Below are 14877 nucleotides of genomic sequence, written 5' to 3'. Positions count from 1 at the left end.
GTGTTCATCTGTCAAATCTGTGACTCATCCACTTGTTTTCTGCACATTGCATCCACCACACCAGCCGCATGTCATGACAAATTTTCACAGAATTTCACAAGGGACCCCATCGTGCTTGTAAATTCGCCTCCTTGAGGCTCAATTTGAGCCGAATTAAATGTGTGTGCATCTGCCACAGACGTTTCATTTCTGGCCATCGAGCATTTGACGAAACACGCAGGAGGAGGTGATGAGAGGGGGGAAGTAGTGACATTTGAATAAAATGAAAGCAAAGCATGAAGGAAAAAAATAATTTAATGAAGAAATAAATAAACACTGGGCCCCAGTATGACTTTTCCACTCAGACAGGAGTTCAGCAGATCATTTGAGTGCTGGAGTCATTATGGGCAGGGCCAGTTTTCCATATGACAGCCTGCTGCTGCTGAGGCATCCAGACACAGCACTGTCTGCACCGCTGCAGCTGGGTGTCTGGGACCGAAGCCTCCGAAAACCATGTGGGAAATCAATTTCCCCTCTGTGCCTGGGTCAGAATGCCTCTTTGTACCAAGTGATAGCGCAGTAAGGCCAACATGATGTTTGGATTAGCACGAGGGAGCGTGAGGGAGGTGGCGACGCTCGGACACCGGCTGAAATTTACTTCACCGAGGACATCAGATTTATGCTCACGTGCATCTCACGGTCTGTTTTGGGAGCCGTGTTACCTCATGCAGGGTGGAGCCCAGAAAATTGGAAAGAGGATCATTGCGGAGTGAATGTGTTTTCATGCCACCACATTGCAATGCTGCATCATACTCTTATATTTACAAATGACCAATACGGTTACGAACGAGGGTGCTTCAAAGGAACGACAGAGCCAACAGAAAACAGTCATGGAAACTTTTATGAAGTCCTGTTTGCTGCTTTTATCTGCCACAGAATAAACTTCACACCTCAAACCTGCCTCTACCCACACAATCTCTACGACAGATAAACCTTCATCAATATACCTCATTATCACGATATTCACAGTAAAGCTGTTCACTGGAGAAAGTATATTAATGCACTTTAAAGTTAGTTACACTGCAGGCTCACTTCCAAAAATACAATCTCAACTGCATCAGTATGCTGATGGTTATCTCTTAGTTCATAATTCATTATAAATATATTAGTTTTTTACCGTTTGTTGGCCTGATTGACACTTACACTTATTTATTAATGCAGTAAAAGATGCTTAGAGTTATTTATGGTTATTAAATTGCCAGTGAAGTTTACTGTTTCAGTGTTTGAAAGACACATTTACAAAAGATGTGTGTATATCAGCTTATATATGGATTATTATTATTATTGTTATTAACTTATTACTTTTGGCAGCTTCCAGGTGTGAATGTGATCAGGGCGTATCGCTCTCAGTGAAACTCTGCTGAATAAACAAAGGTGAAAGAAAAGATTACTGATGGTCAGCATGGAGTAATTTAATCTATTTTACTGTTTGATAGTTGATTGAATATATTTTATAACACGGGGCAGATTTTGTCACCTTTGGACGGTGCTAAGCTATCTGTTTACAGCCTTCACGCTAACCTGAGCTATCTGGCTGTAGCCTCATATTGAACGGATCTGAGAGTTATAATCAATCTTCTCATGTAACTCACAGCAGGAGAGTGAGTAAGTATTTTACCATTACTGATACTGCTGTAAACTCTTGATCTGCAGCAAAACAAGTACCTGTAGTTAATGCAAACTGTAAATGTGAAACCACCTCAAAATTATACTTCAGTAGAGTAGTTGAGTTAATGTATTTAGTTACTTTCAGCCACTGTGATGTGGTTTGACTCTGCAGCCATGTTGTCGAAGAGACTCTTGGTTTTACTGGAACAGAATCTGTGCCCTGACCGGCATGGTACGTTGCATAACCGGGAGCCTTATCAAAAGGTGTGACCTGATATTCAACATATCATCTCTCTCTCTCTCTCGCTCTCTCTCTCACACACACACACACACACTTTCTTTCTGTGTCTGAGAACCTGATGCTCTTGTCTTTCACCCATTCCCGCCAGGTGAGTGATGTGAGCTCTGTGACCCCAAACTGGGTAACAAGAAGTGAGTCGAAGCTCAAGTCTTTCACAGTTTCCGCCACGTTAATGTGGTTAATTTTTTGATTTATCAGAAGATGCAATCTGTGAAACTTTGTAGTTTATGTAGCACAGAGTCCTTTCAAACTCGTGCTGAAGCAAAACAAAAAAAAATCTCTGAAGAAAATGAAGCCAACCATTGAATGTTTTTGAAAATGATGACTGAAAAGTTCGGCATTACATCACATCCTTCTCACTTCTCAAGAAATTGGTTTGAAGAGAAAGACATAAGAAGGGAAAAAAAGCATCATCACTGCTTCTTAGAAACAAATCCAGGTACGTTTATGAGGGCTGAAAGGAAAATCTGTCTGGATCGAGAAAAGACTCTGTAATGATCACAGCTCTGGTTTGACATGTGCTGCCAGTCCCAGCATGCTCCGGGTATGAGACAGTTGCATCATGAGCAGTCAGTTGCTCAATAGATTTCAGCTTTATTCATCAAGAGATGGTTTCTTGAGCGTACCTGCAACACTTTCACACCGATATACGAGTAACTTTGAACCGCTGCTGCCTTGCTCAGTGGCAGAAGAGAGCGTTACACATTAACTTTCCCCACCCAGGTTTTCCCGTCACTTCTCTCGACCTTTAGGCCTCCATCCTCTCCAGAAAGAAAAGAAGAGAGTGCTGTGGAAATTGAAAATGGCAAAGAAGAAATGGAGAAACTGACATGGAAACATGATGCAAATCCATCGCTGAGCAACGTGAAACAGCCGAGCTCTGACTCTCGGACTTTCTCATTATGAACATTTTCCATCCGTGTTTATTAAGAGATAATGCCTGTGGGTAAACAAAATGTGTGTCTACTGGTTTCACTATGAGTTCACTGCTTTCCTGCATTTCCCCTCAATAAATCACATGAGGGAGTGGGAGAAGTGACTGCAGGGCTGTAACTAAGGATTAGTTTCATTGTCAATTACTTTTTCAATTAAGCGATTAGTTGTTGAGTCTAGAAATGGCGATAAATGTCGATAAGTGTTTCCCAAAGCCCGAGGTGGCATCCTTAAATGTCCACCACCCAAAGATGATCAGTTTACTGTCACAGTGGAGTAAAGAAACCAGAAAATACTGACACATAAGAAGCTGGAAGTAGAGAATTTTGACTTTTTTTTCCTTAAAAATGACTCAAACGGATGAATCTATCACTAAAATTATTGCTGCCGATTAATTTAATAGTTGACAACTAATCAATTAACTGTTGCAGCTTGAGTCAGCTGACATACAGAAGCAAATTAACGACATTTAAACCACATTTGGACTCATTAATCTCCAAAGTTTTATTATTACTGAAGTTAGCATGCTAACACTCCCCAGGTGCTCTGAGCTCCCCCTCCAGACCGCTAGATGCCCGGCTAACTGAGCTAACTAGCTAACAGTGGCTACAGCAGTTAGCAGTTACTCTGGTGATATGCTGCCCCCTTTTTGATTGAAATATGAATTATACAGCTGGGTAATTCTTACATTTTCCACCTTTAAAGATGAAGATTTTTTTAGGTATACAGACTTTTAATCAGTATAATATTTAGCCTGTACAATTATATTTGTATTATTGTTGACAACAGGTAGGATATGTAAATACTTTTGATCTGTTTTGTGATAAAGAACGGTTTGTTCCTGGTCGCATGCAACTGTCCATACAAAGGTTTGTCTGTGTTTATTCTATCTGAAGCATGTACCTGTAACACGACACTGAATAAATGCTTCATTATTTCATATCTCGGCATGCTGGGACCGTAGTAACACACTCCACCCCTTCCTCCTCCCGCTCTCGTCACGCTCTCCTCTCTCGTCACGCCTCCGTCGCTTTGCCCGGGCTTAATGATCTAATTACAGACTAAGACTTGTTGACTTTGTATTGAAAGAACAGCCAACCTGACACTACTGTCCACCCCTCCTCTCTTTCTTAACCAGCCTCTGTGTCGTCCGACTGAGACGCAAACAGCACCTCCACTATGTGTTCATCCTCTGAGACACGAGGGCCTCATTTACAATCCAAATCAGGGTGGGCACAGAGTATGATGTAAAAGTTCAGATGCAAACTCGTGCCTGCTCAGACACAACAGAGCTATTCACTCACTGGGTCATGTGCTGATGCTGCTGCAAGTGTTTAAATACAAATACGACAACATTTTCCCCTCTTCCAGTAGGAGGGCAGTTGATCCAGACCTAATTATAGCTCAGTAACTGAGCCTTCTGAGATATTTATTTGGTATCTCTCAGTGATCTGTTCTCAGTCGCCTGTCTTGGGCCCCCGAATGCGAGTTACGTCAGACATTACCTCAACAAAATCAATTCTGAATGCCAAACCGATGAAACAAGCTTAGGTATTTTTGCACATAACTACATAAAAAAGTCTGACCAAAGTTGGATGAAAATGTTCAGTGTGCACACTGTCAGGAGCTATTCGAGTTAAACTACAGTGCACTGCAGCAGCGTCTGAAGACAGCTTTAATAAAAGGTGGATGTGAAATCTGTAGCCGGTTTATTAAGCGATACAGTATGTGCACAATTGTGTGGTACAAAAAAAAAAAAAAAAGTGCAGAGTAGATTTCTGGTGAAACAGGAAGTGCGCTTTTATCTCTGCTGCACTGAGCAACTTTTAGAAACAGGCTCTCAACAGCATTTAGCAGAATAATTTAACTGGCTGATGGGAAGAAAACCAGACTTAAGGGAAGGTCAACGAATACGGGCATAAAAGAGGAAGCAGTAGGCTGTTGGTTCAAACTTCCCTGTGAATTGAAATGACGACCTTGTGGGACTGTACTTTACAAGATGAGCTTCACTCTGTTCTGATACACTGATGGTTTTGATGCATGAGGCGCTGCATGTGCACAAGACTGTGGAGAGCAACAACAGCAAAAAAAAACCACAGCAGGGTTTTTTTTTTTTCTCCTGTCAACCAATGGAGCATTTAAATAACAACTGTATCATCTGTGGAAAGCAATCATGGATCAAAAATCAACACGATGTGTAATTACCGATTACCACACCATGAAAAATACATGTGGGCTTGGTCCAGGGGCTTGCAAAACACTGTTCCCGCCCTTGCTTCAGCATACCATATAAGGCAACAATTCATAAAAGAAAAGCAACTATCAGAAAAGATCGTTCACATTAGTTCTCAACGCGACGAACACAAAATCTCCAACCTGTTGCTTGATCTCACACATTGTGAAGTCAAAGAAAGTGTCAACAGAGGTAGAGAAACATGATTTGAGATCTGCAACCCAACACAAAAGCTTAATATATAGTATTAAGTATTCTTTTTTCGTTTCCCTGAACACAATTTGATATAGAAGCGGGCGTAAAAGATGTTAAATGAAGAAGAAAAAGACATGTAACCAAAAACCTTTACATGTCAAGTACGCTAATGGTGCACATGATGGCGACTTAACTAGCTGCCTGTACACCTACGAATACAACGAACACAAAACACAGAAATATTGATTTAAAAGTGTTAAACTTCTATTTGAAGCCATTTGTTTCTACTGACGAGAACCATCAAAACAAGAGTGAAGAGGCGGAGGAGAACGGTTCATCACTAACCTCAAAGACACAGGATTCGGGTGACAAGGTCCATAATAGCAACCGAACAAGTGTCGATCTCAGTAACCAATGAAAATCAAGAGGAAAACACACAACAAAAGTGGAAACGGGGGATAATCCAAGGTGCATTCAGAGGGGGACAAAGCTGTCTGAAGGTGTGGACCACTGGCCAGCCCCACACTTCGTTCTCACAGCGACAAAACAAAACTGGAGAGGAGGAGGAGAAAAAAAAAACAGACAATGCAATGGCTGCTGTATGAAGCAGAAAAAGGAGAAGTGTAGTGGAGCAACTTGTCCTCTCCCTATGAGTCACGCAGCACTGTCGCCATTGGTAGGGGAGCCCTGAGGCAGAGAGCTTTCACCTGGCCAATCAGCGACGAGTATCTGCCCTAAATGCAAATGCATTCAGGTGAGTTGTTCGTGTGGTGGCGATTGGACGAGGCCTCGGCGGGGGAGGGGAGAGCAGAGAGGTCCAACCAGAGGGCCACACCTCAAACAGCATGAAAGACGATAGACGGGTTTCGCCTGCAGAGGCGGAGGAGTGCTGGAGGTGTAGGTAAACAGTTGGACAGGTATGTGCTTACTTTAGACTTTGACCACACAATATAGGCCAGGCCTGGTGATTAAGATCTGTGTGGCAGCTCAGAAGTAAGTTCACATCTCTTTGTGTCCCATTACAACATTTACAATGAATTGTGAGTCTATTAGCAGTGCCGGAGAGCCTGTCAGGCTGCTGACTTGTGGGGGAGTCGTTCTCCCTGCAGAAAGCCCCATAAAACAACTTGGTAGCGGTGGGAGGTACAAAGAAATGAAACTGTAAAGTCGATTGCGTTTAGCTATGAGCAAGTGCTTCACCACAGAGGCCCAGAAAGTCTCTCTTCCTCCCCCTCCTCCTCCTCCGCTTCAAGATTCAGTGATCATGATCACAGAAAAGCTCCTGTTGAGAACATTTTCATCATCAGTTAAACTCCAGCAGCTAGGTATTCATGTCTCACATCCTACATTTAAGGTGTTATAATCAGCAAAAAGTGTCTGAGAGCAGCTGCAGTAGGTGGGCCGGGTCACTTAACTGACACGTATCCAGTGTCAGCGTCAAAGTGAAAGTCACCGATACAAATAGCACTTAAAGGAGTGGTGGGCAGCGTAGTGAAACTGGTACCCAGCATTTAACCCATCTCGGGGGGAGCTGGTACCAATCCTAGTCATCTAGTCAGTCAGTAACCTATTATGTTTTGATGGTGGGGGAAACCTACGCATGGGGAGGACATGCAGAAAGCCCCTGCCCCAGCGGGATTTGTTCCCAGGACCTTTTTTTGCTGGGAGGCAAGAGTGCTAACCACCGCGCCGCCATGCAGCTACAGGGAAGACTTCAGCCTAAAAACGTCCTTTCAAAGCAGTTTGGGATCTCAAGGTTTCTGGAAACTTGGATTACACCCAGACAAACTGTATGGAGCCATTCTGTGGGGTTTTCTCAGTTCTTCTTATACATTTTAAAATAAAGTCCCCATCTTCTTCAATTGTTTAGGAGAATACTGTAACGCTGTTTTGCTGTGAAGCTACAGAAATGTTTCGTGGATGAAAACACTGAATTTTCATGTTTGGGTGAACTTTTCCTTGAAGTAAACGTCTTGAAGTATCCGATATTAACTGCACTTAAGTAACAAAAGTAGTTTTCTGGCAATAAATGTGCAAGTTAAAGTAAACTACGCACACATTTACATGTATGTATATTGACCAATTGTTTGCCTGGCCGATTATCAGATCTGATATTCATTACATGCAACCTGCTACGTGACTAGTAACTAAAGTTATCATATAAAAGTAGTGAAGCAAAAAGTTTTGAGTGTGGTGCAGTGGAAATATAAAGTAGCAGAAAATGTACAAATGACTCAAAATTGTAGTGACTTGAGAAAATGACTAAATGTCATCATTGCACTTATCTTGTTTAGTTCAGTGTTCACAGATACGAGCTGAGGCTTGATACGTATCTTTATCAAAAATGACACTCGAGCAAACAGGAAGCGGTGGTCTGTGGTGAGGGTTGAACGCTCAGTCTTCACACTCTTGTCTGCACATTTATGTTTTCCACTGAAGAGCCCCTGAGCTATATTTAACCGAGCACAAGTCAAATATTTAACTAAAACCTGGCTCGGATTGGGATTGTTGGGAAGCAACACAAACATAAACTAACACAGGATTTGGTGATTGATATTGTTAAAAATGAATCCATTAAACTCAATTGCAACTGAATTGAGTCTGTTTGTCACGGACCCCCAAATCACCCTCTCAGTCTCCGTCGAGTGCTCTCATCATCACATTAATTCTTCCTGGCCTCCGTTCAGAGTAGAAGGCAGCTGTTTGCTTCAGAGCAAATTGATAGCCTCGCTGTGAGGGAAAGTTACACCAAACAAGCTCCATTTATCAACCCCCCTTTTGGAAATAGTGTCCACACAACACCCCGAAGCCTCTCGGAGGAAAACTTCACATTTTCTGAAACAAACTCTGAAGGCTGATGCTCTGCAGCGCTGCTAAAATCCAGGACAAAGTATGTAAACATTACCAAAACACACGTTTGAATCTCTGTGCAACAACCAGACAGCATGTGAGGTCTAAAGGAGAGCTGCATACATTCATTAAATTCAGTGTCAGAGATGTTATCAATCAGTTGTTGAGAGCGAGAGGTGCCACAACGTCACCACTACCAACTCTTTTTTAGCCGAATAGAAAAAAAAAGGAAACAGAAAGGAAACTCTTGCATTAAGCTGAGGAGTCGCTCGAGAGCTGCAGCACTATGCTACTCTAAATTCAGCATATTCTTTACTAATTTGTTAAGAAACCTGTAATGAAACTGTGCCACCGCTAATTGTAGGTAATCAGCTGTGTCCCAAAAACATTTCCCTCTCTTAGAAAAAGGAGCAAACAAATGTACGAGAGGGTGAAGCTGCCATTAAAAACACTCCACGACTCTCCTCCAGTGAATACTAAGGAGCGCATTTATTCCTCGAAGTGCCGGTATCTCCTGAGCCAGATGGATGTATTGTCCTTGTTGTTATTGTTTAGAGGAACTACAGTAACGTGAATTAACCGAGAGTCCTTCCTGTTAAGGTCTTTCTGAGGAAGGCAGAGGGAGAAGCTCTGCCTGCACAGGAGCTATAATTTAGCCTAAATACAAGTGTCAGCTGGATATCCAGACTCGTACATGTAAAACAAGTTCAAGTCAACATTGTGACTGCGAGTTAAACAAGCTTGGAATCAGTCCAACGTATCTGCCAGTGTTCATCTGTGCTGAATGTATTGATTGCAAAGAAAACCAGACAAACAAATAAACAAGTCTGTCAGCAAGTAAATATAAGAATCCTGAAAACACATGAGGATTTGTTTGCTTTATAAAATGATTGTTAGCCCGTCTCACAGTCAGTGCGTTGTCTGTGCTTTATTCCTACAGTGGTGGTGTATTAAAAAAAATATGCCTTGACGTGTGATCAGTGCGGTCAAACTGCAAGGACACACCTTTCCTTTGCAGCCTAAGAATGGAAAATGGGTCACTGGTTACTCTTTTGTTTGTTTGGTTTTTTTTTGCTAGTTCTGCATAACCACAGCGGTCGAAGGCCTCAAAGCCCATATTTTATTTAAGTCCCACAGAAACAAGGGCAAACACTAGCTCTAGCAACTTGTGACTAGCATTAATCAGATCTGATATTTTCCGATTGTCGATATTAGTTCTGCCTTGAACACCATTTTTTGGGCTCCAGAAGAAAAACGAGGTCGAGGAGAGAGCGCTGAGCGTGACTCGTGAAGGACTCAGCCAGACATTTCTACGTTCTCAGCCGAGATGGACGGATGAAATGCATTCATTTGTAAGGAGTTATTGTTGTTGTTATTTGCTACTGAATAAAAAGACATTTTCCAAAGATTTTGTGTGCTTTATGAGTGTTTGCAATCCCGGGCGGTTCGGTTAGACAAAGGTACAAAACAGATATTTTGCAGTTCGCCTTGATAGCCAACTTGTATCAAATAAATGTAGTGCAGAAAGAGTTAGCAAAGGTTATACGTTGATCTCGAGTCTGAAACATGCCAAAGTCCAGTTAGTTTGTTCTCACAGACCAAAATCACACAACAATCAATCTGTACGACGGACACTCGGTCCTCATGAGGAAGAAATCCGCACAAAGTAACTTCAGGTAGCGTGAGAGAGGAGGGATCTTTCTTTCAGGATGGATAAACATGCCGTATATACAGACTCATGTTACATGTCTGGGCAAAAACAAAACAAGGTTGTTGGAAAGTCACAGTTTCAAAGTTTGGACTTGATTAAATCAGACTCACTCTTTCGTCTTTGGTTTGCCGTGTTTTTTAGAGACACACTCGCGGCCTCACATCTAGACTAAACTGTACAGCCTCGTGAGTGGCACGTGAAAAATATGTTATTGTGCATTTTACCCAAAAAAACAAAACAGTTTGCAATCACTCTCTCCTAAGACTTCCAATTATCTCCTGTAACACTGAGTGCAAACTCACCCAGATTTGCACAACCAATCACGTCCACGCTCTGGGGAAAAGCAATAAAAGTGAAGATGTTTAAATTGCTGGTGCTTCATGACTTGTCAGTGGGATACAATTAAATTCAGCCCACAGCGTAATATACACACAAAAAAGCCTGTCTCACACAGTCAGTGCATTGTGTTATCGCTTTACTCCGACAATGATGGTGTATTAAAAATATGCCTTGATGTGTGATCGGTGCAGAGAAAAGACACACCTCTTCCTTTCCAAGAATTGGAGAAAAGGGTTACCGGTTACTCTTTTGTGCTCGTTGTGGATAACAGAAGCCAACCACAACAGACGCCGGCCTCAAAAACACCCATTCTCTGTGGTAAGTCCCCATTAAAGGGCAGAGCACTCAGAGGCCGCTGTGGTTAAGGCCCGTGTCAGTGATCTCCCTCGACCCAAAAGAGGGACACTAGATCATTGATCGCTCGCTTGCTTGTAGAAATGTTTGTCATTTTTAACTGCTAGGATCATTATAACACCGTCACAGCCTGATGACAGGGTCGCACATGGAGCCCTCACACAGAAACTGTTTGCATACATTTTCCTGCCGCTTGAAATTGATTCATAAGCCACATTTTATCCGTGCATTCCCAACAAATCTGTACCAGGCAAACCCGCTCCACTCAGAACTGCACTCGCAATTCATATCACTCAGTAAAGAGTTATGTCGGAGGACTGTAGACTCGCACAACCTCACAAACGTTTTGAAAACAGTCCTTGACAGGATGAGATATGGGAGCCTTTTGGAGGACATGCAGAATTATTTGTGTAGCTTGGAGGTCATCTGATGGCGGCTCTCGTCGCTCAAATACAGAGCAGGTAAGCTTTCAGCCGAGGCTGTCGGAGGCCAGCTAACAGGACAGAAGTGCACCCCGCCAGAGACGCAGAATGAGGTAAACAAAAGGGCAGCAAGGCAGCATAATTAACCCCGCTGAGATGGAGGAAGATTTACTGGAGGAGAAAATACTCAGAAAACATCTGTCAGGTCTGGATGGTCGTGAAAGATTGAAGGCAACCAAGGTGAAATGTAAATATCAGAGTTATTTCGGTTTAAAAACACGCCAGCTGGTCGGGGTCAGACTTTGTTGTTGTGATAATCTAGCTTGCTCAATAAGCCGACAGCTCCCGGCGCTAAGAAAACGGACGGTGACCATCCTGTGCTGACCCGGCAGATGATTCACCGCGGTGACTGAGCCTGACTGCAGACTTCCAGACCTGACAAAGCGCTGTGTAGGTGTTCAGCTATGAAGACAACACATTCAGCATGCAACAGCTCATCCAAACCTATGTGAGTGATTCATCAGCGCCTCTGATCAGACTTTGATGCACAGACCACAGGCCGCTCGCAGATATAGTATTCAGTTTACCCGACTGTGCTCAGACTAATGCGTAACATGAACCGTTGCAGACTTGCAAATGGCTTCTTGAAAAGATGCTATTGACTCGGGCTCCTGGTCAGACCCGGTCTCCTCGGGGTACTGCTTGATGCTTCATGGAAAAACTGACAAGGAAACTGAAGCTGAGCAGCTCATTCTCAACCTCTCTTCCACGTCACACCTGTCGTACCGCTCTGCATGATGACAGAGTAACGCAGCTTTAAAGGTGCACTATGTAAGAATTAGCTCATACTCTGCTTCTACCTGCTGAATGCTGGTAGCTGTAGGTGCCGCACACCTTTTAAGTTGATAAAGAGAAGTTGTTAGCAAACATTTGCTGCTTTTTGCACATCCAGAAAGTCATTTTCTGGCCATTCGATGACTCCAAGTCCAACATTCAGTCTCACTGTAGCTCCGTTTCGCTCTTCACCACCTCCTGAGGGAAATCGCCGTCTCTTGAGCTGCTAAATGCTTCACTATGTTCACCGCCAGCTGCTTGCTAACAGAGTCTGTCCAATGTTGAGTGCTTGAGCTAGCCAAGTAGCATGCGATGGGATTTTAGAGCTTCTTGCAAAATACAGCTAGCTGTTGACGCAAATTAAATTGCTCCATGCACAAAGTCTTGCATATACTGGGGGCTTATGTAGAGTTCCCATAGACACAGAGCTGACGAGCTGTCGTAGTAAACAGTATTTGTGGTATGTGTTGTAGTAAAGCAGCAGTGGATGTAATGCTGTGGCATTAGGTCCACTTCTACTAGATCCACATTACATTACAGACGCATTAATGATTAAATACAGACAATACATTAATTAATCAAACAGAGAGAGCAGGTCAACAATCCAGGTCCTCCACATGTGACCTCTACGGGCCGTAACTGCTACCTTCAGTCAGATACCAGCAGAGAGCGTCACTGCTGCAGCACGTCACTCACCACATAACTGCTGTTCCTCATACAGACCTCTTATCATACACGATCACTGAGGTTGTGACAAGTCCGTATGTATCGCACCAGCTAATTCAGGGCTAAGAACATGCTTGTTCAGGGGTGCAGCAAACAACCAGCAGCTTCTGACCCGAGTGCTCGAGTTTATCTCAAGCTCATTATTAATAAAATGCCACGAGGCCCTAAGAGCATATTGCTCTGTCACTCAGGGCCTAGATTATAATACCCATTGGCTGCGTGCGGCTAAATAATTCAACGAGCCCGCGGACTGCCTGTCACTCTGAAATAAACCCAAAACAAAACAAAAAAAAGACAAACTTTACTGATGCTGACGACAGACAACTGCCCCTCAGCAGATGTGATGAGCTGCCAGAGCTGCCTGTGACTTGTGTCGACTCTGTCATCATTTATATTAGTCACACTAGCTGAAAGAGTTTGCTGAAAGTAGAAATGAGGAAAGATCATTTGGCTTGAACCTCTCACTGCTACCTCGTTAGAGACATGAGAAATGACAGGGTGAAATATCATTACGCAGCAAAGTTGCAGACGAAGCCAGTTTCTATTTTTGTGAGAAACTACAGCAGCCTATAGAACATTACAGAGCAAGACATCAGTCTTTAATGCGATTACACATACATCAGCGATGCAGCCGACTACACCAGTGTGCTTACGTGACCATAAAAATATCAAAGTAATACGGTTAGCTAATGTCACGATGTCAACATGAGGCCACAGAGTGGACACTATATCCTCTGATTCATCTCTGAGTCCCTGCACACAGAGACACATGTTGAGGCTAAAAACACCACATCATCACATTTTTCTTACTTTCCCTCGTATCTGAACGACCTCAGCTTTTCCAGCTGAATTTAAACTAATGTCTTATGTGAAAGCCTTCATTTTAAAGGTGTAGTATGGAAGGATTTGCCAATTCATACTCAAAACAAATAAGGGGTAGCATATCACCTGAGTAGCCGCTAACTGCTGCTAACTCCATCTGAGATAGTGTCTCCATACTATCTGGTGAGCAGTTCAGACTGGGAACTTGGGGACCAGGGGAGTGTTAGTGTTTGCACTGCTAGCATGGGAGTTTGGGACTGGGACGCTGGTTAGCATGCTAACTTCATTAGATACCTCTGCAACACAATAAATAGACCTCATGGTGTCAAAACTGCTATTTTTTCATATTGTGTCGATAATTTTAGTTGATCTTTGAATGTTTTCAACTAAAGATTCTGACATTTTGCCCCTTTTAAAGGAAAAGAGGGCCATTTTAGGAAACACTTACTTGTTAAGCCAAGAGTTAGATGATAGCCAGTTAGCTTAGCATTAAGTTTAAACCCAGAGGGGAAACAGCTAGTGTTGCTTTGTCCAAAGGTAAAAAAATAAATCAGTCTATCAGTACCTGAGAAGCTCACTAATTAACACATTACATATGTCATGGTTTAATGATTAATACAGATTTTGGTACCTCTGGACAGGCTAGCTTTCTTTACGCTAGGTTTAGCTAACTGGCTTTAGCTTCTTATTTACTGTACAGACATAACAGGGGTATCAATCTTCTCATCTAACTGTTGGCAAGAAAGGTAATCAGCTCATTCCCCAAAAAGTAGAACTATAATATACAAAAATATATGAAAATAACCATAAAAAAAAGATGAAAATCTAAATCTAAATCAGTCGGTTAGCTTAGCATAGCATAAAGACTGGAAACAGCTAGTGTGGCTCTGTCCAAAGGTAAAAATAAATTAGTTTACCAGGCAGTACCTATAAAGCTCACTGTTAAACACACTACATATGGCCCTGATTAATGTTTGTGGGTTTACAGGCAGATTCTGTTACCTTTGGACGGGCTAGCTGTCTTTATGCTAAGCTCAGCTAACTGGCAGCTAGGCTTTAGCTCCTTATTGACTGTACAGACACAAGAAATACAAAAAATAACATATCCACCATTATAATGATCCATCAGTATTTGCTCCTTTTGTGAATGTGTCGTCCACCTCCTTTACTAACTTAACCTTTACTGACGCATTTATACCACTTTCAGACTTCGAACACAAAGTCCACTCGTCCTCTTTTACATGCTAAAAATAGCTCAGCTGCAATCCTGTTATTACATCACGACAATGTGCAGATTCATGGAGAAACTAAGGCGCGATGACTCGTCCAAGTCACATGCTTGTGAGAGCGGCAGAATGAGGTTACAGGTGGAATTTCCCTCGTCTCTAATTACTCTCTGACGTCATGTCCAGTGGCAGCCGTTGCCTCCTGAATGCCGCTGCCGCTGCATAGCAATCAAACATGTCTGACAAGGTGATATGCAGGTATCACAAGCCTGCTGTGGTGAAAC

General features: G+C 42.7%; 1 protein-coding gene across 1 annotated transcript in view; it reads right to left on the bottom strand.

The window, feature by feature from the left end:
- The window catches only part of elf1 (E74-like ETS transcription factor 1), a 30894-nt gene extending 24962 nt beyond the window's left edge, over positions 1-5932 (bottom strand). Inside the window, exon 1 of the mRNA XM_073487747.1 lies at positions 5655-5932. The gene's annotated coding sequence lies outside the window, so the exon portion shown is untranslated. The remainder of the gene's footprint in view (positions 1-5654) is intronic.
- Positions 5933-14877: the final 8945 nt, after the last annotated feature.

The sequence above is a fragment of the Pagrus major genome, chromosome 18 (assembly GCF_040436345.1).
Source record: "Pagrus major chromosome 18, Pma_NU_1.0".
Taxonomy (NCBI): Eukaryota; Metazoa; Chordata; class Actinopteri; order Spariformes; family Sparidae; genus Pagrus; species Pagrus major.
The sequence above is the reverse complement of the archived record's forward strand: the minus strand, read 5'-3'. Positions and strand labels throughout refer to the sequence as shown.